The sequence below is a fragment of the Styela clava genome, chromosome 12 (genome assembly GCF_964204865.1).
Source record: "Styela clava chromosome 12, kaStyClav1.hap1.2, whole genome shotgun sequence".
Lineage (NCBI taxonomy): Eukaryota > Metazoa > Chordata > Ascidiacea > Stolidobranchia > Styelidae > Styela > Styela clava.
In genome coordinates, this window is record NC_135261.1 from 6,551,058 (window position 1) to 6,576,826 (window position 25,769).

A 25,769-nucleotide genomic window follows, 5' to 3' on the forward strand; every position below is an offset into this window, starting at 1 on the left:
TTCGTTAGAAAGTTTTAGTACAATAGCACTCATAAGAGTATCAACCGAAATAAGAAAGCAAGACTTCACGCAACGTTGTGTCCAGTGATTTGCGCAAGTGAAGTATGCATTCGCGAGTCAAATACATTCAGGGTGTAATAAATTAAGCAGGAAATGACGTTCCGGAATGATCCCAATCGTTTCAAACGATAGTAGCTCATTCTCTATGGAAGTGACCGCTTTCCAAAATATTTTTTGTAGTTGAAGGCATATCAAACGTTGTGAAAAAGTTCTTAGATGTGGCGACTGCAGTAATTTCCCTACACCCCTATAGGAGGTGAACACCCACACTAATTTTGAGAAGTAATACCACTCTAATTTAGGTGTATATATATGTATTTGAATATTCAGAAAGTGGCATATTTATTATTTATCAGTACAGATGGTCTGTCAAATACACAACACATTTCACAAAGTTTTATCGCTAATGGAGAAATTACTAACCCTTAAATTTCAAACCCCCCTCACATTAAAAATTGTGATCTAGAGAAACTTACACTAGAACTACAATTAAAATATTATCATAAAGTGCAATCATAACTATCGGAGTAAAATTGGAGAGTTTAGGAAATGAAAGAAACGAAAACATTTTTTCTTGAGTACCACGTTTCCCCAAAAATAGACCTTGCCGGAAATGAAAACGTGTTATTTTTAAGTAAATGAATATTGTTTTTCATATTTTGTGTATTTGAACATTTCGTAACTCCCTAACTTGTAATTTTGTTTTTGATAAATGAAAATAAAAGACATCTCTCAAAATAAGCCCTAGTGTTACTTTTCGAAAAAAAAATGGAAATAGGACCTTGTCTTATTTAGGGATAAACACGATGTTACAATGAATACCGTTTAAAATCGCAGTGTAGAGATATTGCTCATTTGATCTTAAATGCCCTGTAGTTTATGAATAAAAAGCATTTTATACGATTTTGTAAAGCATAAAGCTTAAAACCGTTGCAATTGTGAAAAATATGCAGTTAAAATAGTACAATGTCCGAGTTACGAATAATCAAAAATAATCAGAATAAATATCACGAATATGATGCTGGAGCTCTAAGAATTGGCAATTAATTAGTTGATCATTCAATGTGACGTCACAATAACATTTACTCGTGAAAAGTATAAAAGAAGGCGAATTCGGGTTTTCGAATTACTTTTTGTAATTTTTCTAAAAGTTATTTAGATAGTTGAATATAGTTAGTTTTTTTTTTTATCTTTTTAAGCTGGTGCTTAGCGTCGGCAGCCGGAGTATGGATGCTGGTGTGCATCAAGGTGCATTGCCTTTAAGGCAGCTTGAAAGGCATCCGACTCTCTGCATCTTAGATTCTATATCAAATTCTAACTTGTTTTTATTGTGTTTTACAGAATGAAGATTAAAGGAAGACCTTCAATATAACTATGGTGTAAGTATACAGGGCTGCGGCCCATTTTTTAAAAACTCATTCAAGAAGAATCTTGCGAGGCACCGCCACGCTAACGGGGCTTTTATTCGACGTTTTTAATCAGCATATCAGTGCCTTACCAACTTCTGTGCTTCGATTAAGGATTTGTCCAAAAAGATTTGTTTTAAAACAGTTGTTTAAAATCATGTTTTTTTTGCCTGGTTTGTTCAAAATGGTGGTTGTACTTGTTTTTTGTATTAAATAGGTTAAAACAAGAAAAATTTAGGCAAAACTCCCCTTATCAATTCTTATAGTCAATAAACTATTGGAAAGGACGCAGGACGTCACGGACAGGTCGGTGACTTGCCCGAACATGCTTTCTCTCAGGCTGTAGCACAACGCTCATGTCCAACTACGCCACCACGTGTTGGAATTGCGACCCGCCAGATTCACAAAGGCGGCGAAGTTTTCGGTTTTCAGTAAGCATTCTGGTGTCGAACGTCGTCGCTGCGTCTTTCACCAACGGTTGTGCGCCGATTATTGGAACGCTACCGATACCGTAACGAAGTGTTTGTTAAATGTATGGTAGAAAGAGAAGTTGGATATGGTCTCTTTAACGGGAAATTCCACCTAACACAACGGAAGGTAAAACTCACTGCAGGAGGGCTGTTTGCAAGTATTGCGACAAAAACATTGTAAGAATAGTGGATTGCATGATTGGTGAATCATACGTGAGTCTATTTGTGTTTACATTGTTATTTTAGTATTTTTGATGCTAAATTTGGTTACCCCAAGAGTCTAAGTACCGGTACTGAATACAGGTATAGTTCCAGTATTTATGGCCATACAGGAATACCTTGCTTTACGAACACGCCTGCTGTGGTACCCTTGATTCATACCAGGTCAGAACCACTGTGATGTTAACTCGGTGCCGCACTGGTGCAACTCTAACTCTGTAGAGTAACCACCTATTTCTAGCTAGGATATGCCCAGCTTCTTTTTAATCCAATTATAATATAATTCACAGTACCCTGGTACCGGGAGGTGAGTATTTACGTACGTTGGAAATTCTATGGGCCAAAAAGTTTGTACTAGTCCATCTGTTTTATCCCACCCTATATCTAGATAAATATAAATATGAAATTTCAATAAAAAAATACAAAAAACAAACAAAAAAAGATTGTTTTTTAACAAGCCCTTGTTTTAAAACAAGCTGTTTTTTATTTTAAAAAAAAAAAAAAACTAGCTTCGAAGAACAATTGCGTTTCAAATTTGCCGCGACAAGCGTGTTCTATTCACGCTCACAAATTTTCAAATTCACAAATTAACATATAAACAGAAATGAGACATGTATTTTATTTCACATTTGCAAACACGAATAAATATATAATGGGAAATTGAATCATGACGGCGAGGATTCCATTAATCCTCTCACGCATAGGCCCAAGTATCATTCTATTCGTGATGGGAAATATGGCATTCGTGTTCATGTCTAAGACCTGGCTAGATGCATTATTTTGAGGAATTTTAGATTCACTCCATCTATTATTATTAATAAATTGGAATGGCTTTTAACAGAATATTTCCAGTAGCGAGAATTAGAACTTTCTGAATTACAATTCTGCTTATGTCTATTGTGATGTCACAAAGACTTTTCTAGAACTGTTAGTTTTTGTTTGTAGGTGATGATCGTGGCAAAATAGAAGCTTGAGTTGTTGACAAAGAATCGTAAAATATGGCGCCTTGTAAGATTAAATTTGGGAACAGGTGCGTTGCCGGAGGAAGGGGGGAGAGATTAGGGGTCGGAACCCACCCCCATTTTAATATTAAAAAAATACAATTTTCCGTATAATACACAGCGATTTTTTGTATATCCAAACTCTTTTCGGATCGTTGGGAGTCGAGACTCTTAAAAACCCACCTTTTCCGGCCTCTCGTCGGAAAATTTCATTGTCAACGTGAATAACTAAATTATAGTTGCCAGTTTATATGTATTCCATGTGCTATTGTGATCTATAGAAACATACACCAAGACTAGCTTGTGAACTACAAATACTATCTAGCTTGTGGAATCAAAATATTATCATAATCGTGTAATGATAATTAGAGGAGAGAAATTGTCGAGTTTAGGGAGTGAAAGAAAATGAAAACATTTTTCATTCGGTATTACAACACAAATACCGTTTAAAATCGCAGTGTAGGGATATTGCCCATTTGATCTTAAATACCCTGTTATTTATGAATAAAAAGCAGTTTATACGATTTTGAAAAGCTTTTTAAAAAGTTCAAAACCGTTGTAATTGTGGAAGAAATGTTGTTAAATAGTACAATGTACGAGTTTCGCAGAATCAACAAAATTTAGAATAAATATCACGAACATGCTTCTGGTCTCTACGAATTGGCAATTAATCAGCTAATTATTCAGTGTGACGTCACAATTACATTTACGCGTGGAAAGTATAAAAGGAGGCGAATTCGGGTTTTCGAGATATTTTTTGTAATTTTTCTAAAGTTAGTTTAATTTAGCTAATTATAGTTTTTTTTTCAATCTGGTGCTTAGCGTCAGCAGCCGGAGTATGGATGCTGGTGTGCATCAAGGTGCATTGCCTCTAAGGCAACCTGAAAGGCATCCGACTCTCTGCATCTTAGATTCTATATTAAATTCTAATTTTTTTTCCCTATGTTTTACAGAATGAAGATTAAAGGAAGACCAACAATATAACTATGGTGTAAGTATACAGGGCTGCGGCCCATTTTTTAAAAACTCATTCAAAAAGAATCTTGCGAGGCACCGCCACGCTAACGGGGCTTTTATACGACGTTTGTAACTAGCATATCAGCGCCTTAGCAACCTCTGTGCTTCGATGAACAAATGCGTTTCAAATTTGCCTCGACAATCGTGTTCTATTCAATCTCACAATTTTTTTAATTCACAAATTAGCATATAAACAGAAATGAGACATGGTATTTATTTCACATCTGCAAACACGAATAAATATATAATAAGAAATTTAATCATGACGGCGAGGAATCCATTAATCCTCTCACGCATAGGCCCAAGTATCATCCTATTCGCGATGGGGAATATGGCATGCGTGTCCTTGTCTAAGACCTGGCTAGATGCATTATTTTAAGGAATTTTAGTTTCACCCCATCTATTATTATTAATAAATTGGCTTTCAACATAATATTTCCAGTAGCGAGCATAATAAGAATTTCAATTTCAGCCTCTGCACTTCGATGAACATACAAGTTTCAAATTTGTTATGACGTGCGTATTCTATTTAAGCTCACAAACTTTTAAACAAAACTTGAAATAATTAGGATATATACAGAAGTTAGACATATATTTCACATCTACAAACACGAATATAAATATAATACGAAAATGAATGATGACGGCGAGGTCTCCAGCAATCCTCTCACACATATAAGCTGAAGTATCCCCCTATTCGCGATGGATAATCGAAATGAGACATACGAATGCAAACACAAATTGAAATATAATTTGAAAAGCGATTGAATGATGACGGCGAATCCAGCAATTTGCGATGGGTAATCAGAGGTGCGATGACATGCGTGTTTTTGTCCAAGACCTGGCTAGATGCAACCGACATCATTTTCAGGAATTATGATTTCAACCCCACGATTATTATCAGTATATTGATATGGCTTTTTACCGAATATTTCCAGTAGCGAACAAAATTAAGATATCTCAATTACAATTTTGCTTCTGGCCATTGTGATATCACAAAGACTTTTCTAGAGCGGTAAAATTTGTGTGTATGATGATCTCGTCAAAATAGATACTTGAGTTGTTGACAAAAAAAAATGGTAAAATAAGGCGCCTTGTAAGATAATATTATGGAACAGGGTCATTGCCGGAGGGGGGCGGGGAACATAGAGAGTCGGAATACACCCCCTTATGAAATTTTAAAAAATTCCATATCATAAACAGCGATTTTTCGTAGCTTGAAAACACATCTTTTCTGGCCTCTTGGCGGACCCGCTAGCTGTCACAGTATGGCTTGGGAATTAGAAATTTCAGAACCCCCGCATTTGGCTATTCCTGGTTACCCCGTGCGGAATTAACGGTTAATAGATTGATGTATGGTCTCGTCTGCGGATGCGATTGAATCGTGTGGTCCTCATCACTTGGTTACATGAACTGCAGTAGGTGAGTGAGGACGTTACCAATCTTTTCGTTTCGCGGAATAAAACTTGGCTTAGGTGAGGGGTTCCCAACCACCGTGCCGAGGCACATCAGTGTACCGCGGAATGATGATTATATTGATGTGCCGCGATTTTAATTTTTGGATTTATTTCAAGTGATTCCAACAGACAGTTGAAAGTTAGCATATCGACTTACAGACGTGCATTTTAATTAAAACTTGGAAAGAAGATGAGAGTAATCAAGGCTGCTTAGGTATTTCGTCACACTGAAAGCCAAGCATTGTCCAACTCTTTTTCACGCCGGCTGACGCCGTGAACCTTCTCGGCATCTGTTTATTTACATTCTCTGGATTAACTTTACTATGTCGCTTGATGGTTAGTTTCCAAGGCTTGTTCAATGAAAGTTGCAATCGTTATCAAACTTTAGCATGAGGCGGTAGTAGATGTGTGTGGGGAGTGTTTGTGCGCGCGCGCAAGACGCCTATCCTCAATCAATACCCTGCCCCTCTCACCGTCGACTCACTGAATTATCCCCCTCAGCCTACCTACCTTCGGCTCACTACCCTGCCACCTCATCCTCGGCCCACTTCCTTAGCCTACCTATCTTCGACACCATGCCTCGTTCCCAGGGGCGGATTATGCCCCATTGGTGCTCAAGCACTGAAGACTTTGGTGCCCCCTTGGGAACCACACTGAGGGAGTGCGACAAGGGAGATTCATGCGTCCAGTCTCAATATAAATCGAAATACCAAAGAATACAAGTCACAACTGTAGTTTGAAATTTTACCGCTACCTGGTTGTCTACTTCAGCCTCCTCAGGGTAGTTCAAGGTTGCTAGGTTGAAGGACCGCAAAAACTTTTGAGGAGATCTCGCGGGTCGGAAGTCGGAGAAAACCCAAAAGTGATCGAGATATCGCGAGATTACATACTTTGAATTTAATAAACAACGAGAGTTTACCGTTCTAATCAGACTAATATTATATTGCATGAGTTGCGTTCTTTTAAAGAAGATATATAAAGCTTTCAGTCATTTTAATCCCCTAGAATCACCGTCGTATTTTCCGCTTCTCGCGTTTAATGTTGCTTCAAATTATATTCTTTCGTGACAGATTTTACTGAAAGCAAACCAGACACTGAGTGGTGGGCAAGGAAATACGTTTCCACCCGATGTCTCCAAAATGTCGTGTCCCACTTGTCTCAGGTGTCCCCAGACGCCGGTGTCTCCAAAATGTAGTGTATAACTTGTCCTCAGACGCCGGTGTCTCCAAAATGTCGTGTCCCATGTCTTCCGGAGAAGTGGGACAGAGACACGTGGTACAAGAGTGCTAAAAAAATACTGGATTGCGCGGCGTTAAGTCGGCTTTGCGTCTCGTCACTACTGTCACATGGCCCACCCTCGAAAACAGAGGAGTGTTTTTACTAAAATAAAGGCACAAAACCTTAAAAAAGGGTTTAAATATAGGGATCTCAACCCCAGTTGAAATAGCTAAAAAAAAACTCAAGAACGTTCTGCAATCAGGTACAAATATACGCTAAATTTTTTCGGCGGGCCGCACGCAATGTATCAGCGTGACGGCCGTCACATAGTGCAAATTCATTGATCCAATAGTTGGAGAGAAAAGAATTTTTTTGAAACAAAAATGCAGCAACAAGGAGAATACTAGGAAGAAAAGATAACAACAAGTTAAGAAAACGACTCATAGACCCATTTCGTGTCCAATAAACAAGTTTCAGTGTTTATTTTCAATAAAGAAGGTTAATATTATAATTGAAGACGAAAAAACAAACATTTTGAACTTCGAGTCGTCTGGTGTACTCACTATATAAAATTCTGTGGTGCCCCTCTTTGCTTGGTGCTTAAGCACGTGCTTATATTGTTTAATAGTTAAACCGGCGCTGACCGTTCCCCTCACCGCTTCACTACAGACTACCTTACTTCCTCGGTTTTTCTGGTACCCACTGCTTTATCCCCCTCAGCCTACCTACACTCGACTTACTACCCTTCCCCCTCATCCTCGACCCACTGCTTTACCCCCTCAATTCACCTACCCTCACTCACTACCCTGCCACCTCATCCTCGAACCACTGCTCTATCCCCCCTTAGCCTACCTACCCTCGACTCACTACCCTTCCCCCTCATCCTCGACCCACTGTCTCAACCCCCCAGCCTACCTATCCTCGACACACTGCCATGTTTCCCTCTCCGATCACTACAGACTACCTTACTTCCTCGGCTGCTCTAGTACCACCGCTCCACTCCCTTCAGTCTTCCTACTCCAACCCGCTGCTATACTATTCTCGCTTTTCCTCCTCTCGAACCACAGCCCTATTCAGTATTGTTAGCCCATTGCTCTCCCACAGACTTCCTACGACCGACCAATACGATCAACTTTATACGACGCAACTTTGCCAATTAGATGAGTGAAGCGTACGTCGAGGAATGTCGTCTTATTTATATCATTTACCAAGATATTTAATGTAGCCATAAATGTTAGCTTAAAAAGGTTATACTACTCTATGTTAGTACAGTAGATTGAATTTTCCCTGTCGAACGTCGACACCGGCTGTCAAGATTGATTTTTCTATAACCGAAGCACCAATGGGTTTCATACCATGGCGTTGAATAAATTCGTGTGAAAGTTGACAAACTCCCTTCCGCACATCCCATAAGTGGGACCATACGTCTTCCGTCAAATCCCCGAAATTGAATTGATGAAACGGGAGTTTCAGGGGCGACAGTTATAGATAGCATCCAGTGTGGTCCAAACCCAGGCCGTGGGGTTTCGGAGTATAATAAAAAAAAAGTCGCATTTAGTGTCTCTGCGTCATAAATTAACTAGCAAAATTGTTTGACATGTAGTTACATTATTGACTAGTGTTACTACTGGCTACTAGCGACGTTGAATGATGTGCTTGGCTAGTCTAAATTATAAACTGGCTTTCCATCTTTTTGTTTGGGAATAACAATATAGGAATCATAGAAAACTAAAAATCGAATGCGGATTCTATAAGCCTAGGTTGGCTATGCCTGATATAACAATGTAATATAGAGGACTTGCACGGGTCACGTGACTTTGTTACTGGTTGGCAATAAAATCAAAATATAGTGTCTCACTTGTCCTCAGACGCCGGTGTCTCCAAAATGTCGTGTCCCATGTCTTCCGGAGAAGTGGGACAGAGACACGTGGTACAAGAGTGCTAAAAAATACTGGATTGCGCGGCGTTAAGTCGGCTTTGCGTCTCGTCACTACTGTCACATGGCCCACCCTCGAAAACAGAGGAGTGTTTTTACTAAAATAATAGCACAAAACCTTAAAAAAGGGGTTTAAATCTAGGGATCTCAACCCCAGTTGAAATAGCTAAAAAAAACTCAAGAACGTTCTGCAATCAGGTACAAATATACGCAAAAAAATTTCTGCGGGCCGCACGCAATGTATCAGCGTGACGGCCGTCACATAGTGCAAATTCATTGGTCCAATAGTTGAAGAGAAAAGAATTTTTTTAAAACAAAAATACAGCAACAAGGAGAATACTAGGAAGAAAAGGTAACAACAAGTTAAGAAAGCGACTCATAGACCCATTTCGTGTCCAATAAACAAGTTTCAGTGTTTATTTTCAATAAAGAAGGTTAATATTATAATTGAAGACGAAAAAACCGAACATTTTGAACTTCGAGTCGTCTGGTGAATTCACTATATAAAATTCTGCTATAAATTCCTGTGGAGCCCCTCTTTGCTGGATGCTTAAGCACGTGCTTATATTGTTTAATGGTTGAACCGGCGATGCCCGTTCCCCTCTACGCTTCACTGCAGGCCACCTTACTTCCGTGGTTTCTCTAGTACCCACTGCTTTATCCCCCTCCTCCTCGACTCACTGCCTTAATCCCCTCAGCCTACGTACCCTCGACCCACTGTCTTAACCCCCCAGCCTACCTATCCTTGGCACACCGCCCTGTTTCCCTCTCCGATTCAATACAGACCACCTTACATACAGACCACCTTACTTCCTCGTCTACTCTAGTACCTCCGCTCCCTCCAGTCTCCCTACTCCAACCCGCTGCTTTACTATTCTCACCTTTCCTCTTCTCGAACCACAGCCATATTCAGTATTGTTAGCTCACTGCTCTCCCGCAGACTTCCTATGACCGACCAATACGATCAACTTTATACGACGCAACTTTGCCAATTAGATGAGTGAAGCGTACGTCGAGGAATGTCGTCTTATTTATATTATTTGCCAAGATATTTAATGTAGCCATAAATGTTAGCTTAAAAAGGTTATACTACTCTATGTTAGTACAGTAGAGTGATTCTTCCCTGTCGAACGTCGACACCGCCTGTCAAGACCGATTTTTTATGACCGAAGCACCAATGAGTTTCATACCATGGCGTTGAACAAATTCGTGTGAAAGTTGACAAACTCCCTTCCGCACATCCCATAAGTGGGAGCATAACTCTTCCGTCAAATCTCACAAATTGAATTGATGACACGGGAGTTGCAAGGGCGGCAGTTATAGATAGCATCCAGTGTGGTCCAAACCCAGGCCCGTGGGATTTCGGAGTATAATAACAAAAGGCGCATTTAGTGTCTCTGCGTCATAAATTAACTAGAAAAATTGTTTGACATGTAGTTACATGACTAATGTCAATGAATTGATTAGTGTTACTACTGGCTACTAGCGACGTTGAATGATGTGCTTGGCTAGTCTAAATTATAAACTGGCTTTCTATCTTTTTGTTTGGGAATAACAATATAGGAATCATAGAAAACTAAAAATCGAATGCGGATTCTATGAGCCTAGGTTGGCTATGCCTGATATAACAATGTAATATAGAGGACTTGCACGGGTCACGTGGCTTTGTTACTGAACGGCAATAAAACAAAAACGTCCATTTGGCTCCTGTCAGTTGCAAGTAAGGATTATACGTTTCCGTTTTGTTTGGCTGTTGAAAATGGTTATTTCGTTTTGTTCCGTTGGCTGTACGTATAGTATAGACAACGAAATGGATCTTCAGTTATATTCCACTGATTTCAAAAGATCCGGAACGTCGCGCAATGTGGATATCATCTATTGCCTATTGCATTGGCAGAACTGCTTGGTGTCAAGTCCAGAAGCCATTTTATAAGTGTTTCACTGTTTGCTGACAGCACTTCGTTGATGGTGAGTGATAATGTGGTGATAGTGTGCCGTTATCAATTTCTTTAAATATTCATAAGCTCCTTCATTTCAATGGAAAGCAGATGACAAACTACTGTTATTAGTAGGCCTACTTGCAGTTGCAGACTTGACTTGTGTAAGACAGTAAGGAATTAATAAACAACTGCTATAAGGTATTGTTTCCCTAATTAGCAGGTAATCTATTACTAATTGTGAAAAGTTGAATATATAACTAAAGTTTAACATCAGTGGTCATGCAAAAAATAACCAGAATTCAATTGAATTCGCCATCTAGAAATACGCTCGCCACCGCATCTCTGATTACCTTGGGAGTTTCACAGGTTTCAATCCCAGAGAGGATTGCAGCTCTACTCCCTCCGAGGGTGGTTCACATGACCGCTGATCGGTTACGATCATTCCCCACTACCAGGGTTGCCAGATCCCAGCGATCAAAAAAAGCCAAATCAAGACACAAAAAAGCCAACAATTTTACTAAGTACAAAAGCCCCATGATAAGTCAGATTTTAAGCCCTTGGCAACGTACTGATGATGATGAAGACGTAAAGCCATCATGTCATTCAGTGAGGCACACAAATAGAAAGTAAAGTTCCTATAGAACTGTAGAAGGTGAAATAAATATCAAGTGGACAGAATTATTTTACCATTCAATATACAAGACAGGGTGCTGCTTCAGCATGTAATATACCTACATGTTTCTACTTAAACTTGCAATATACCTTAAAAAATTCTTCCTATATTGTTTCTTACTATAGAAAAAATTTACCTTTTTAAATTTATAAATCATCAATTTTATTAAAAAATTATCTAACGCCGTGCCGCTCACAAGTGGACCACGGATATCTAATTCAGTAATTTTAGCCTAGTTAATCACATCGTTCGTGAGACTAAATTTTGACTACTGCAATTGCAGAATTAAACTAGAGCTCACATAAACCATATCAGGCATAATGAAAATTGAGTTATACAATTACTTTTTGGAAACAGAGCCAAAAACTGACAAATAACACGCAAAACTATAAAAACCAGGCAATGTTTACAACCCCGCTTGAACATCTGTCTGAGCAGCTGCAGAAACTGCAATTATTTCTTATTGGGTATGGTTAAGAGTTAAAGTAACAAACAAGGGAATCGATGCTCCAGGAAAGCCTGATGTTAAGTAGCTAAGTACAGGTAATAGACTATTGTTCAGTTGTTGAACACTAAATATTGTATTTCATATGATTTTAATAATAGACACTAGAATAGACTTGAAAAAAGCCCCCAAAAAAAACGCCAAAAAGCCAAACGGAAATTCTGACGACAAACGCGTTTGAAAAAAAGCCAAAAATGGCAAATTTGGCGTTGAAAAAGCCAATATGGCAACCCTGCCCACCATCCAAGTCCATGCTTCTGAAAACAAAAAACTGGCTGATTATTCAATGTGACGTCACAATTACATTTCCCCGTGGAAAGTATAAAACGAGGCGGATTCGGGTTTTTGAGATTTTGTTTTGTAATTTTCTAAAGTTAGTTAGATAATTATAGTTCAAGTTATATAGTCGGTAGCCGGAATATGGATGCTGGTGTGCATCAAGGTGCATTGCCTTAAAGGCATCCGACTCTCTGCATCTTAGATTCTATATTAAATTCTAATTTGTTTTTATTGTGTTTTACAGAATGAAGATTGAAGGAAGACCTACAATATAACTATGGTGTAAGTATACAGGGCTGCTGCCCATCTTTTAAAACCCATTAAAGGATAATCTTACAAGGCACCGCCGCGCAAATGATGTTTTTTACACGAAGATTATATCTAGAGCACAGCGCTTTACCAGCCTCTGCACTTCGATGAACCTACGAGTTTTGAATTTGTTATGGCGTGCGTATTCTATTTACACTCACAAACTTTTAAACAACATTTGAAATAATTAAAGTATATACAGAAATTAGACATATATTTCACATCTACAAACACGAATATAAATATAATACGCAAATGAATGATGACGGCGAGATCTCCAGCAATTTTTATGTTATAATTATAAATATTATACCATAATTATAAAATAACTCGACTTGTAAGATAAAATTTTGGAACAGGGGCGTTGTTTGGGGGGATAGAGGTAGGAATCCACCCCCATTCCGTAACATACACAGCGATTTTTCGTAGTCCGAAACCACACTTTTTTCGGCCTCTTGTCGGACCCGCTAGTTGTTACGGTCTGACTTGGGAATTAGGAATTTCAGAACCCCCCCACATTTGGCTATTTCTGGTTACCCCGTGTGGAAATGAACGGTTAATGGATTGATGGTCTTCGTCACTTGGTTACATGAACTACAGTAGGAGAGTGAGGACGATACCAATCATTTCGTTTCGCGGAATAAAACCACCGTGCCGAGGCACATCAGTGTGCCGCGGAATGATCATATTGGTGTGCCGCGAAGAGATTTCATTCATGGATTTATTTCCAGTGATTCCAACAGACTGGTAAAAGTTGGAATATCGACTTACAGACGCGCATTTTAATTCAAACTTTGAAAGAAGATGAGAGTAAACAAAGATGCTTAGGTATTTAGGCACACTGAAAACTCTTTTTCACGACGGGTGACGCCGGGAGCCTTCTCGGCATCTGTTTATTCTATGTATTAACTTTACTAAGTCGCAGCCCTCTCGACCTGCCTACCCTTCCCGATCATCCTCGACTCACCTCCGTACCCCCCTCGGTCTGCCCACCCTCGACGCACTGCTTTACCCCCCTCAAGCTACCTACCCTCAACCCACTGCCTTACTTCCTCGCCTGCTCTAGTACCACTGCTTCATCCCTCTCTGTCTCCCTACCCTAACCCGCTGATTTACTGTTGCCATCTCTGCTCTTCTTGAACCACAGTCCTATTCATTACTGTTAGCTCACCCACAAACTTCCTATGACCGACCAATACGAGCAACTTTATACGACGCAACTATGCCAATTAGATGAATGAAGCGTACGTCGAGGAATGTCGTCCTATTCATATCGTTTGCCAAGCTATTTGATGTAGCCATAAATGTTAGCTTAAAAATGTTATACTTTGCTATGTTACTAGGTTGGTATTTCCTTGTCGAACGTCGACACTACCGATTTTCTATGACCGAGGCAACAATGGATTTCATACCATGGTGTTTAACGAAGTCGTGTAAAAGTTGACAAACTCCCTTCTCCACATCCCATAAGTGGGAGCATACGTCTTCCGTCAATTCCCCGAAATTGAATTGATGACATGGGAGTTTTAGGGGCGGCAGTTATAAATAACATCCAGTGTGGTCCAAACCCAGGCCCGTGGGGTTTCGGAGTATAATAAAAAAAAGTCGCATTTAGTGTCTCTGCGTCATAAATTAACTTGAAAAATTGTTTGATATGTAGTTACACGACTAATGTCAATGAATTGACTAGTGGTACTACTGGCTACCAGCGACGTTGAATGATGTGCTTGGCTAGTCTAAATTATAAACTGGCTTTCTATCTTTTTGTTTGGGAATAACAATATAGAACTCATAGAAAACTAAAAATCGAATGCGGATTCTATAAGCCTAGGTTGGCTATGCCTGATATAATAATATAACTCATGCGCTTTTTTTCGCAACCAGCATAAACAGTATTACATTTACCTGGATATGGGAGAGAAAGTACCACAATGCTTGCCTGATATGTCGGCAAGTGGTGTCGGTAACAAAAGAATATAATTTAAACCGGCATTTTAGAATCTTGTGAGCAATGAGCATTTTTCAAAGTTAAGATTGTGCATTGAAAATCTTATCGATGTTCGAAAGCACTTACATTTGTGGAAGCATGTTTTCCGCTACGAAGTTTTTGAAATCTTACACTAACTGTAATTGTAGAAATACCTTCGAAGGGTATAGTAAGTTTTGTGATGATTTTTGCATGTTTTAGCTCGATAAATGACAAATATTGATCATTGTGATTGCACAATAAAAATGTTTGTTTTGTATTGCACCTTTATCTATTCTTGGCAATATTGTGTCCAGCGAACAACGCAAAAATAATTTCGTGGCTCCCGGAGCCGACAACCTTGAACCACCCTGTTCTAGACTTTAGAGTAGCTTGTGAACTACAATCGGAATATTATCATAAGCGTGCAATCATAATAAGAAGATTAAAATTAGAGAATTTAGAGAGTGAAAGAAAAATAAAACAATTCCTATTGAGTATCAAAATACGAATACCGTTTAAAATCGCAGTGTAGAGATATTGCTCATTTGATTTTAAATGCCCTGTAGTTTTTGAATAAGAAGCAGTTTATACGATTTTGTAAAGCATAAAGTCCAAAACCGTTGCAATTGTGGAAAAATGCAATTAAAATAGTACAATGTACGAGTTACAAAAAATAAAATATCAAGAATATGCTGCTAGGGCTCTACGAATTGGCAATTAATCAGCTGATTATTTAATGTGGCGTCACAATTACATTTACTCGTGGAAACTATAAAAGGAGGCGAATCGGGTTTTTGACATTTTTTTTGTAATTTTCTAAAGCTAGTTAAATAATTATAGTTCAAGGTATATAGTTCAATCTGGTGCTTAGCGTCGGCAGCCGGAGTATGGATGCTGGTGTGCATCAAGGTGCATTGCCTTAAAGGCAACCTGAAAGGCATCCGACTCTCTGCCGCCGTATCCTCGACCCATCGCTTTATTCTACTTATCCTCGACTAACTCTCTTTCCCCTCATCCTCGAGCCCTCAGTATACTATACTCGACAAACTACCCTCTCCTTCAACCCACTGCCTCAGCCTCCATATCCTCGACCTACAAACCCCGCTCTCTCAAACCGACTACTTCCTCGGTATCACCGCCTTATCTCCCAACTCCAATCCATTGCCTATTTTTTCGCATCTCTACTCTTCTCGAACCCCTTCCCCAAACTTCCCTTGACTGACCAATACGACCGACTTTATACCACGAAACTATGCCAATTAGATGATAAAAGCGTACGTTCCGTCCAGGAATGGCGTCTTATTTATTTCTTTTACCAAACTATTTAATGTAGACACAAATGTTAGCTTGAAAATCTTCTACTTTCAATGTTACTAGAACTAGACTAGTTTCTCCTTGGCAAATGTCGATGCCCGCTGTCATGGTCGACTTTTCTATGACTGTGATCAATGGATTCCATGACATGGCATTAAAAAAGTTGATAAACTTCATTCTCCACCTCCCATAAGTGGGACCATAACTCTAGTAATACCATCAAATCTTCCAGACTGAATCGATGAAATGGGAGTTTCAATTGCTACTGATGAACTTTTTGGCTTCGTTAGCTTAAAGGCGCTATGGATGGTTACGAATTATTTATAAATACGAGCTTCTCAAGCAAAAGCTCATGGCTTCATATATATTTTCAGAACCTGGTTAACATTCTAAAAACCTGATAAATAATATCCTACTAACTAAAGTGTGCCTGCCATGCCAGGTCTGGTCAATAAAAAATACGGTGTTCAGGTTGTGCGCCATCTTGGTGCGTTCACTGGTATTCCCGAAGCCTAAAAATGATAACATTTATGTTATAATGCTTCAATTCAATCTGAAAATAAAAGAAATACAATAGTAGCTTCAATGAAGCGGTTTTCAGCTACTGGCAACAATGCTGTTACAATGGTGCGCTTAAACAAAATCTTTCTGATCTGGGAAGATAATGAAATATTGCGCCATGATAATCGATAACTGTTATTTATTATTTTCTCAATATAAAGTCAAATATAGGAATACATCTTTATTATACCAACTTAAAATCCAACAACAAATCATGCAAATAATAGGCAGGTTCAGGTATTTGGATCCACGAAAACAATTCCGAGTGGTGATATGATGTACAAATTGACAAACTAATTGTCAAATTATAGTTACACAGAGCACTAAAGCAAAATTTGATTATAGAAACTATTTGCATTTCATGTCCATTCAACAACAGGTCCATTATTTATGCATTGAAAATTTTTGTACACGAATGAAGATTTCTCAACTTTACTTATAAAGATGAGGTTTCCCGTGAGCGTGAGTTAGAGAATAATGTTTAAAATGCGTTTTTTTGAACATTATTGAGAGTCTCTTCAACTATTTTAGGTGAAAATTTCCATATTTACCAAATACATGCAGTTCTTACGTGTGAGTTTGGGTGATTAATGGGTTGCTCGGCCTAAGTCTTACCAATGACATTAAACAACATGATGCGCAACTCCGGCATTTTTGGCCGAAGATCGTATTCGATAGCACGCTCCAATGCACATACTTGACGAGACGAAAACGAGCGGATGTGTGTTGCTTTTGTAGCGTACCGGCAATGTATGAAATAATTATCCAGGTTCAGAATATCTTCTAATATGATCTGACGTCAAGTTTTCTCTCAATAGTCCAAGTCTTTATGCTATTTTATGTCATTTATTAACAACTCGAACAGTAAACGATCCAAAACAACCAAACACTCCCCAAAGGAACGAAAAGCATAAAATAAAAATAACAGATACCAGGCAGTAAAATGCAAGAAAGACCACATACACAACAAAAACACTGACCAACCCTGAAATCCAAGACAACTCTGAATAAAAAACCACATGACTCCTCGAATCTGGTACAATGAACTAGCTACTGCAATTTGCAAAACAGGCCGAAAGTAACTTATGACAGGCATTTAAAAAGACTATGAACAATTCTATAGGTGCACAACATTTGAACAATACTGATGAAAGCTAATTCCACGATAAAACTGAAAATACAACACTACGGTAAATGAACTGTAATGGCACTGTACTGGTAAAAACAATAACATGGTCCCTACGTCAGCCCACTGTCCAGCACAAAACATCCGACAGTCACACAACACAGACAAACATCCCTGAAGACCAGAGGCATTCACACAGACATTCAAAACCCACCAATCTAACCGAAACACTCAGACGACTGCACTCTGTCACACACAGCATACACCAACCGAACACGCTGCCCCCGAGAACCGATCGACCGTGTCGCAGCGTCTAAACTGCTAGACTACCAAATATGGAAACGATATCACATGACGTCATTTAACAGGCAAAACAAGGGTCGTCACATTACCCCCCTCTTCTAGATGAAACATTATGAAAGGATGTTTTCATCTCTAGAAAAAGATCCGAACCACAAAAAAGCAGTAGTCAAAACAAAATATGTCCACGAATGTCCCCAAAATACACAGAGTGTCCATGCTCACGCTTACACATCCGTAAAGTTTGTCATTCTGGATTGAGTCCACAAACGTCATCGAAGCGACCAAATTGATGCTGCATATCTCCATTGGCTCAACAACGGCTACTATGTTAGATCTCCGGACGGCCAAGGCTGTTGTAGCTGAACTAGAACAACCAGTCCCGAGCGGCCGGTATAACCACATCTTCAACTATAGTCCCATGACAGCAGGGAGAAGCTGTTTGGTGCTGTACCTTAACATCCTGTCCCTCAAGAACAAAACGATTCGACGAATTTGCCAAGATAATCCATCCGTGACCCTAGATCGGCGACGGCAACGGTATGCTCCACAGGCCAGCTTTCAATCGTCAGGTTGACATCAAGTGCACCATGAGACACTAACGACTCGCCACTGGCAGTACGCAATGGTACTGGAAAAGAATACAGTTCTGAAATGTCCGAATTTCCTGCAACGTCGAGTAAACAGCGGTGTCTATGAGCGAGACACCCGAACCGAATTTCCCGCAACGTCAAGTAAACAGCGGTGTCTATGAGCGAGACACCCGCACGTGACCCTGGATCGGCGACCACAACTGTATGCTCCACAGACCAGCTTTCAATCGTCAGGTTGACATCAAGTACACCATGAGACACCAATGACTCGCAACCGGCAGTACGGAGTGGCACTGGAACAGGATGCAGCCCCGAAATGTTCGAATCTTCCTGCAACGTCGAGTAAACAGCGGTGTCAATGAGCCAGACACCCGCACCGGTATCAATCAAAAACAAAACAGGCAGGTTATTGACCAGAGCCTTGACATATCATCCATTAGTCCAAGTAAGAGAAAAAAAATCATAGTTCATAGAAAATATCCTGGCGTGCTCTCGCCAAAAATTGTAGCGTACCGGCAATGTATGAAATAATTATCCAGGTTCAGAATATCTTCTAATATGATCTGACGTCAAGTTTTCTCTCAATAGTCCAAGTCTTTATGCTATTTTATGTCATTTATTAACAACTCGAACAGTAAACGATCCAAAACAACCAAACACTCCCCAAAGGAACGAAAAGCATAAAATAAAAATAACAGATACCAGGCAGTAAAATGCAAGAAAGACCACATACACAACAAAAACACTGACCAACCCTGAAATCCAAGACAACTCTGAATAAAAAACCACATGACTCCTCGAATCTGGTACAATGAACTAGCTACTGCAATTTGCAAAACAGGCCGAAAGTAACTTATGACAGGCATTTAAAAAGACTATGAACAATTCTATAGGTGCACAACATTTGAACAATACTGATGAAAGCTAATTCCACGATAAAACTGAAAATACAACACTACCGGTACGGTAAATGAACTGTAATGGCACTGTACTGGTAAAAACAATAACATGGTCCCTACGTCAGCCCACTGTCCAGCACAAAACATCCGACAGTCACACAACACAGACAAACATCCCTGAAGACCAGAGGCATTCACACAGACATTCAAAACCCACCAATCTAACCGAAACACTCAGACGACTGCACTCTGTCACACACAGCATACACCAACCGAACACGCTGCCCCCGAGAACCGATCGACCGTGTCGCAGCGTCTAAACTGCTAGACTACCAAATATGGAAACGATATCACATGACGTCATTTAACAGGCAAAACAAGGGTCGTCACACTTTCAAGGCATAGCACGAATGGTGTTCGAGCCTGCTTCGACAATTGTTGTGGTTTTTAATGATATGTGGAAAATTGAAGGTAAAAAGAAATCGGAAAAAAGTAAGGTAAATACTATTGTTGTATATCACACCCGGGCATCGCACTGTTAAGTACATGCGGGAAAGCCAGCTTTTGTCAAATACTACGAAGTTTATAATTCAGTACGGTACGTAGTTGGCCATCTGCCGAAATTGCATATTTACTTACCCCTTATGGTTTCAAATAGTTCATGCACCTCCATTTAGATTTTTTTAATCAGTGAGGATATATACTTATTGCTGTAACATACTATTGCTCATTCACTTTTATTTGCGTATTGAATCAACGGGTTAACAAGTTCACCTAAAATTTCACTCATACCGGTCTATATTGTATAGTCTGATCTCTCAAGTATTTGGAGCCACGAATGCTTATAATTTTCTGACTAAACCCCTTTATTAGTTGGTTTATATACCAAATTCAGTAAAACATTTTTTACAAAAAAACATAAGATATTGGGTTTATTAGCTTTTCCATTCTGAATCATATAGACTGCTTTATTTATTCTTAACGAAAATTAATACATCTCCTCTCCTACAGATGTGAAAGTTGTGGACAGACCTGTCTAAGCATTGTGAGACTCCTGCAGCACAAGAGGCAATAGCAATAATAGTGAGTATACCAATCAAGAAATTAGGCCGACATAAAACAAAACTTTCAACTATTCGTCTAACCTCAATTTCCTATTATTTATTCACAGGACAACTGTAGCTGAAGGGGAGATATCAGAAGTCTGGCGACATATCAGTGACAGTTTGATTCCAAGAAATATGATTAGAATACTCCATGAATGTTTGCAATAGAAAAACAACCTATGGAGGAATGCAAAGACATTTGACCCTCCGGTAAAGTTGTGTATGGCCCCTACATCCTGCAGGGCTTGAGGGAAATAACTAAAAATTCCAAAGCGTAAGATTGCATAAGCGGTCTTCTTTGTAAAAAGGCACAAAACATGCCAGACATACTTAAAACAGCTTGAAAAATGAGGATTACGGTTCACTGACTACACCTGTGTTATATTTGATTCATCAAATTTTGGTAGTACTATAGAAGAAATTCAGGAAAGGGTATAATCATGATTCATGATAAAATAATGTTATATATTTTAGACAACTTTAATCTAGACCAGGGATGTCAAACTCGCGGCCCCAGAGAACTTCCAGTGCGGCCCTCGAACGCTTAACAATAATTGTAATAGTATTTTGGAATTTTTTTTTATTTAAATGTAAAAGATTTTTCAAACCTTTTAAAGTGAAATTGAATATTCACACAGAAAACAATTTACTGAAAGTAGTTTTAGAAAGTTAATTTTTTTTGTTCACATTTTGACTCAATTAAGAATACACATCAAGCTAGCAAAAGAATACTGAATAAAACACTTGAGTGATTAAATTAAAGTACACGAAGAAGGTGGCATTTTCGAAGAAAATGGGAGTTGCAATATTTCTGCATTTCACAAAATTCTGAAGCACATTGTTAAATTTGTCATATTTCCATCAGTACAATGAAAAAACACAATAAGCTCAGCAGTCAATATGACAAATTCGAAGACCAACTCCGAACAGAAAATTTCCATGTGTTTGTATATTAATATAAATATACAACGACTTAGTTACTAAAAATCAATATCAATAATAATTCAAGCAATCCTATGCCATGCAATGTAGCGTGAAATGTCTTGTCGAAAAAATCTGTCATTTTTATTTTTACTGATCTATACATGAAATGATAAAAGTAACTTTTTTGCATTACTGGAATTAATTAAACATTCGCAAAGATCAAGATTAACCCATGATCATGTGACCTCGTTAGTTAGAGTTGGTACTATAAAATCATTTCAGCCTGGCCTTAGTATGCTGGTGACACAAAGAAGATGCCAAACGTCAGGACAAATGTAATTAAAAAAACATTGAGTTTATACTGTAGTATTTTTGTTAATTTTAGGTTCATATATTTAGATTAAGTCATTTTTAGTGTATATTTTATTCTTTCCTTAACCAAGGCTTGTTCAAAACTGATTTTGATGGTTGTACATGGAATTTTATGATTTTTTGTAATAAATACAGTAACTTGCAATAATAGTGGAATGCAAATATTAATATGTAATTGCATTTGAAATTAAAGAAAATAATAAAACTTAATCCAACTGATTAGTTGCATCACAATATATGTCACAAACTAAAACTATCTGAAAAATATCTCTCGAGTATACATTATCAAAAACTGTTTGCGGCCCTTTTTACTATTTCCAACATGCAATGCGGCTCTCGAAACCCATGAGTTTGACACCACTGATCTATTCTAGACGATTCAAGCATTCCTTTGGGAAATAATATCACTTCAATTAAATTGAAAAAAAATCTCGCTATATTAAATACAAAACCGTTGCTATCATAAAGGTAAACCAATTCAGCCACTCGGAATATATTGGCCTTCACAAAGCAATGGAGGCAGAATTGAGAGTTCATGAGCTATGAACTTTTGTTCTTTTCTTTGTCTTGAACTTTTCATACTCCACAGCCTCTATTAATTTTTTTTTAATTTTAATTACCATGTGATGGTCATACATACTGTATCTTTGTATTTTCTGTCATGATGTATTATCTCAATGTGTCAAACTTTTAATTAGTGTGTATATTTTGCTTTCAGATGACATGAATGTATTGTCTTGCTTATTACCTCAGCTTGGAGTATTGACAAGAAAAAAGTGCCCGTAAATTACGTAAAAAATCTTTAACTCTTTGATATAATCAGAATTCACATTTAATAGGAATTATAAACAGCCAACAATCAATGAGAATTATATGCAAAATTCCCCAGATTGAATTTGTCTTCTAAAATCGGAGGAAGGCAAAATATATAGGTAGTCTCCATTCACACAAGTCTTTCAAGAAGACTTGCTCGAGACAAACTAAATGAGCATCGTCAGGTGATTGGTAAGGCTGCAAGTTGAATCAGCCCTGCAATCTCCTGCATAGAAGATAATATTAATTAGCGGGCTATGAGCTAAATTCCTAAATTTAGACACAAACCTATCTACGAGGCATTATGTACCAGTAATGTTACCTACGATTAACTGAATATGTAATATGTCTAATAAATTCACCTACTAAAACAAGTTCGATAGGTGCAAACTTTGTGTTATGGAATTGTATCACAGCACCTTTCAGAGAAGTAAAAACAGTTTTGCTGTTTTGTATGACACCCTCTTTAAATGAAATTTCAATGTTTAAGCGCAAACATTAAAATTACTAACTTTGAACTTTGTCATTATCTGCAAAATGTTTCACACAAATCTTTACGCTATCGCGTTTGTAATATTCTCTGATAAAAAAAACGTCTATGATGTTCAAAATTACTCTTTACAGCTTGTCTGCCATTCCAGCTTTCCAAATGAGCAAAACTTCTCAGATATAGAGATTATTTTCTTTCGTTACAGGCGCAAAAAGGCAGGTACTACACGTAAAGAAGACGCCGAGTAGCAAAAGCAAGCGGAAAACCGTCGCGAAAGGCGACGAGAAATATGTGCATTGGAGCGTATCATGAAATACAATCTTTCGCATGTAGTCTTATGGAGTGACGTCAGAGTTGCCTATCATGTTGTTTAATGTCATTGGTCTTACCAACATCGTTAATGTTGCTATTTTCCAGTGCGAATTAAAAAATGCTTTTGTAAATTATTTTTTCTTGCAAATCCTAACTAATGTATCTGGATAATTGCGGAAAACTCTTTCCACACGGTTGACAAACATAAGTATTCTCCCCGGTACACCTTTGATCATGTTATGTAAATGAAATAGTCCCATAAAACCCTCACTCCAATGTTTACAAACATAAGGTTTCACCTTGGTATGAGTTTGATCACGTCTACGTAAATTAGATATTTACAAACAACCCACGCCACACTAAGGTTTCCTAACGGTATGAGTTCGCTCATGCCTGTGTAAATGAGATGTGTTCGAAAAGGCTTTTCCGCAATCTTCACAAATATAAGGTTTCTCTCTAGAATGAACACGTTCATGCGCACGTAAACCGGATGAATTCGTGAAACCCTTGCCACATTGTTTGCAAACATAAGGTTTCTACCCGGTATGAACTCGTTTATGCACCCGTAGAGAAGATGATTGCGGGAAACTCTTACCGCAACGTTCACAAACATAAGGTTTCTCTCCGGTATGAGTTCGCTCATGTGTATGTAAATGAGATGATTGCAAAAATCCCTCACCACAATGTTCACAAACATAAGGTTTCTCTCCGGTGTGAGTTCGCTCATGTTTATGTAAATGAGATGATTGCGAAAAAACCCTCACCGCAATATTTAAAAACATAAGGTTTCTCTCCGGTGTGAATTCTCATGTGTATAGTCATATTTTGCTTGGTTCTCAATTTCTTCCCACATTGTTTGCAAATATATGGTTTATTACCATAGTCGAAATGAACGAGAGACTTGGTTTGCTGCCAGTCTGGTACAGAATTTATGTAAAGTTGCTCGCATTTATGTACTGGGTCATTTTGATCAATCAACCAACTTTTTGTACATTTTGCATGGACATCAATTTTCCATTCGCCAGCTCTGTGTAAAGAAGTTTTATTTGTAATAACTTTTCCACAATGCTCATTTGGTGTGCTGACTTGTTTCCACAATGTTGATAGTTGGACAATAATTTAAATCTCCATTTCTACAAGAATTCCCATCGTGAATGTGCGAAAACATGTGCTTTTCCAATCTTGGCCCCGATGAATAATTTTCATTACAGATGAAGCAGGAAAATACGCCTTTGATGGTTCCTATTATTTCTATAGAATGCTCCATAATGCAGAATATCTAAATATTAAATAAAATTTTAGCATTTTGCAACGTTGGCCTTTGCCATAACATGAAAGGCATAAATATTGTTGTGTTAAGTTTATAGCACTAAAACATTTTCATCTTTCTCTTGCAAATTATGGATCGTCGACACGCATTTCAATAAGATGCAATTGGTTTTGATGTAGTGATTAAAATGAGAAAATAAATGATAAAGTAGAGAGGCACTCGCCGTTGCTTGATGTCGAGTATATGATAACATTTAATTTATTTTTTATTTTTTTAAGTTTAGGCTGTTGATAGGCGCTAGATGCTTCCAGTCACTTCTTTCCGGTTTTCTTATTCTATTTATTCTACTAATTTTACAACCTCAAAATTACCAATCTTATATATATTATAACGCGGACTCTGGGTACATGGTATGTGACTTTATATATCTAATATAGCGCATGATTGCCACCAAGTATATTCATCACGAGCATAAATAAAGCAAACTGATATTAGCAAAAGGGTATATAACTTGTCGACGTATCGAATTTCTGTTCAGAAAAACATGGTATAGCATGACATGGAAATACACTGGCATATATATATATAAGGCAGAGAGGAGGGAACAAATTGCCAAGGCGTGAAAATCTAATCTAAAAACTTAATAACATGATAATAGATTTAAGTGAATAAGCGCGAGTTCCGACAGACATGGAGACTATCTAAACCAGAGGTTCTCAAAGTGCTCCGTACGGAGTCCCAGGGCTCCGCGAGAGAAACCCAGGGGCTCCGCGAGCTATACGATTACTCTTCAAAATACTGACTCAAAATTTTGTAACTGTTCAAAGAAGCAATAACAGCTTTGATAAAATCTGACAACAATATAGCCTCGAAATATGGTAAAGGGGCGGAATTAAAAAATGACATTATTTATGAGCAGTAGCGCAGCCTAAGAGGGAGGTGGTTCAAAATTGGAATCGGAAATTTCCGCGCAACATTCTTCGCGATTAAAAAAACGGATAACGAGATTTCTGTTGCGTAAAATATTCAATCCATGACCGATGGAGCATTTGACGTGTCTCGTCGTTATAATGTAGTTGTGCTCATCGTTACTCACGTTTGATTCGAGATTACTATTAGGATTACTAAAGTGTAAGAATACTATTCTAAAATAACATAAAATATGTGATAAACTGCCAACTATAAATAAATTGGGGTCGTATTTTTGCGATCTTGGGATTTGTCAAACTT

The 25,769-nt window shown here is 38.3% G+C and overlaps 1 long non-coding RNA gene across 2 annotated transcripts; it reads left to right on the forward strand.

The window, feature by feature from the left end:
• Nucleotides 1-19,644: 19,644 nt before the first annotated feature.
• LOC144430552 (uncharacterized) lies at nt 19,645-20,520 on the forward strand. 2 transcript variants are annotated; one of them, XR_013479604.1, is made up of 3 exons: nt 19,645-19,749; nt 20,264-20,335; nt 20,424-20,520. It is a non-coding gene; the product is annotated as an uncharacterized LOC144430552 (long non-coding RNA). The 2 variants fall into 2 exon arrangements; XR_013479606.1 differs by having other exon boundaries at nt 19,651-19,850.
• Nucleotides 20,521-25,769: the final 5,249 nt, after the last annotated feature.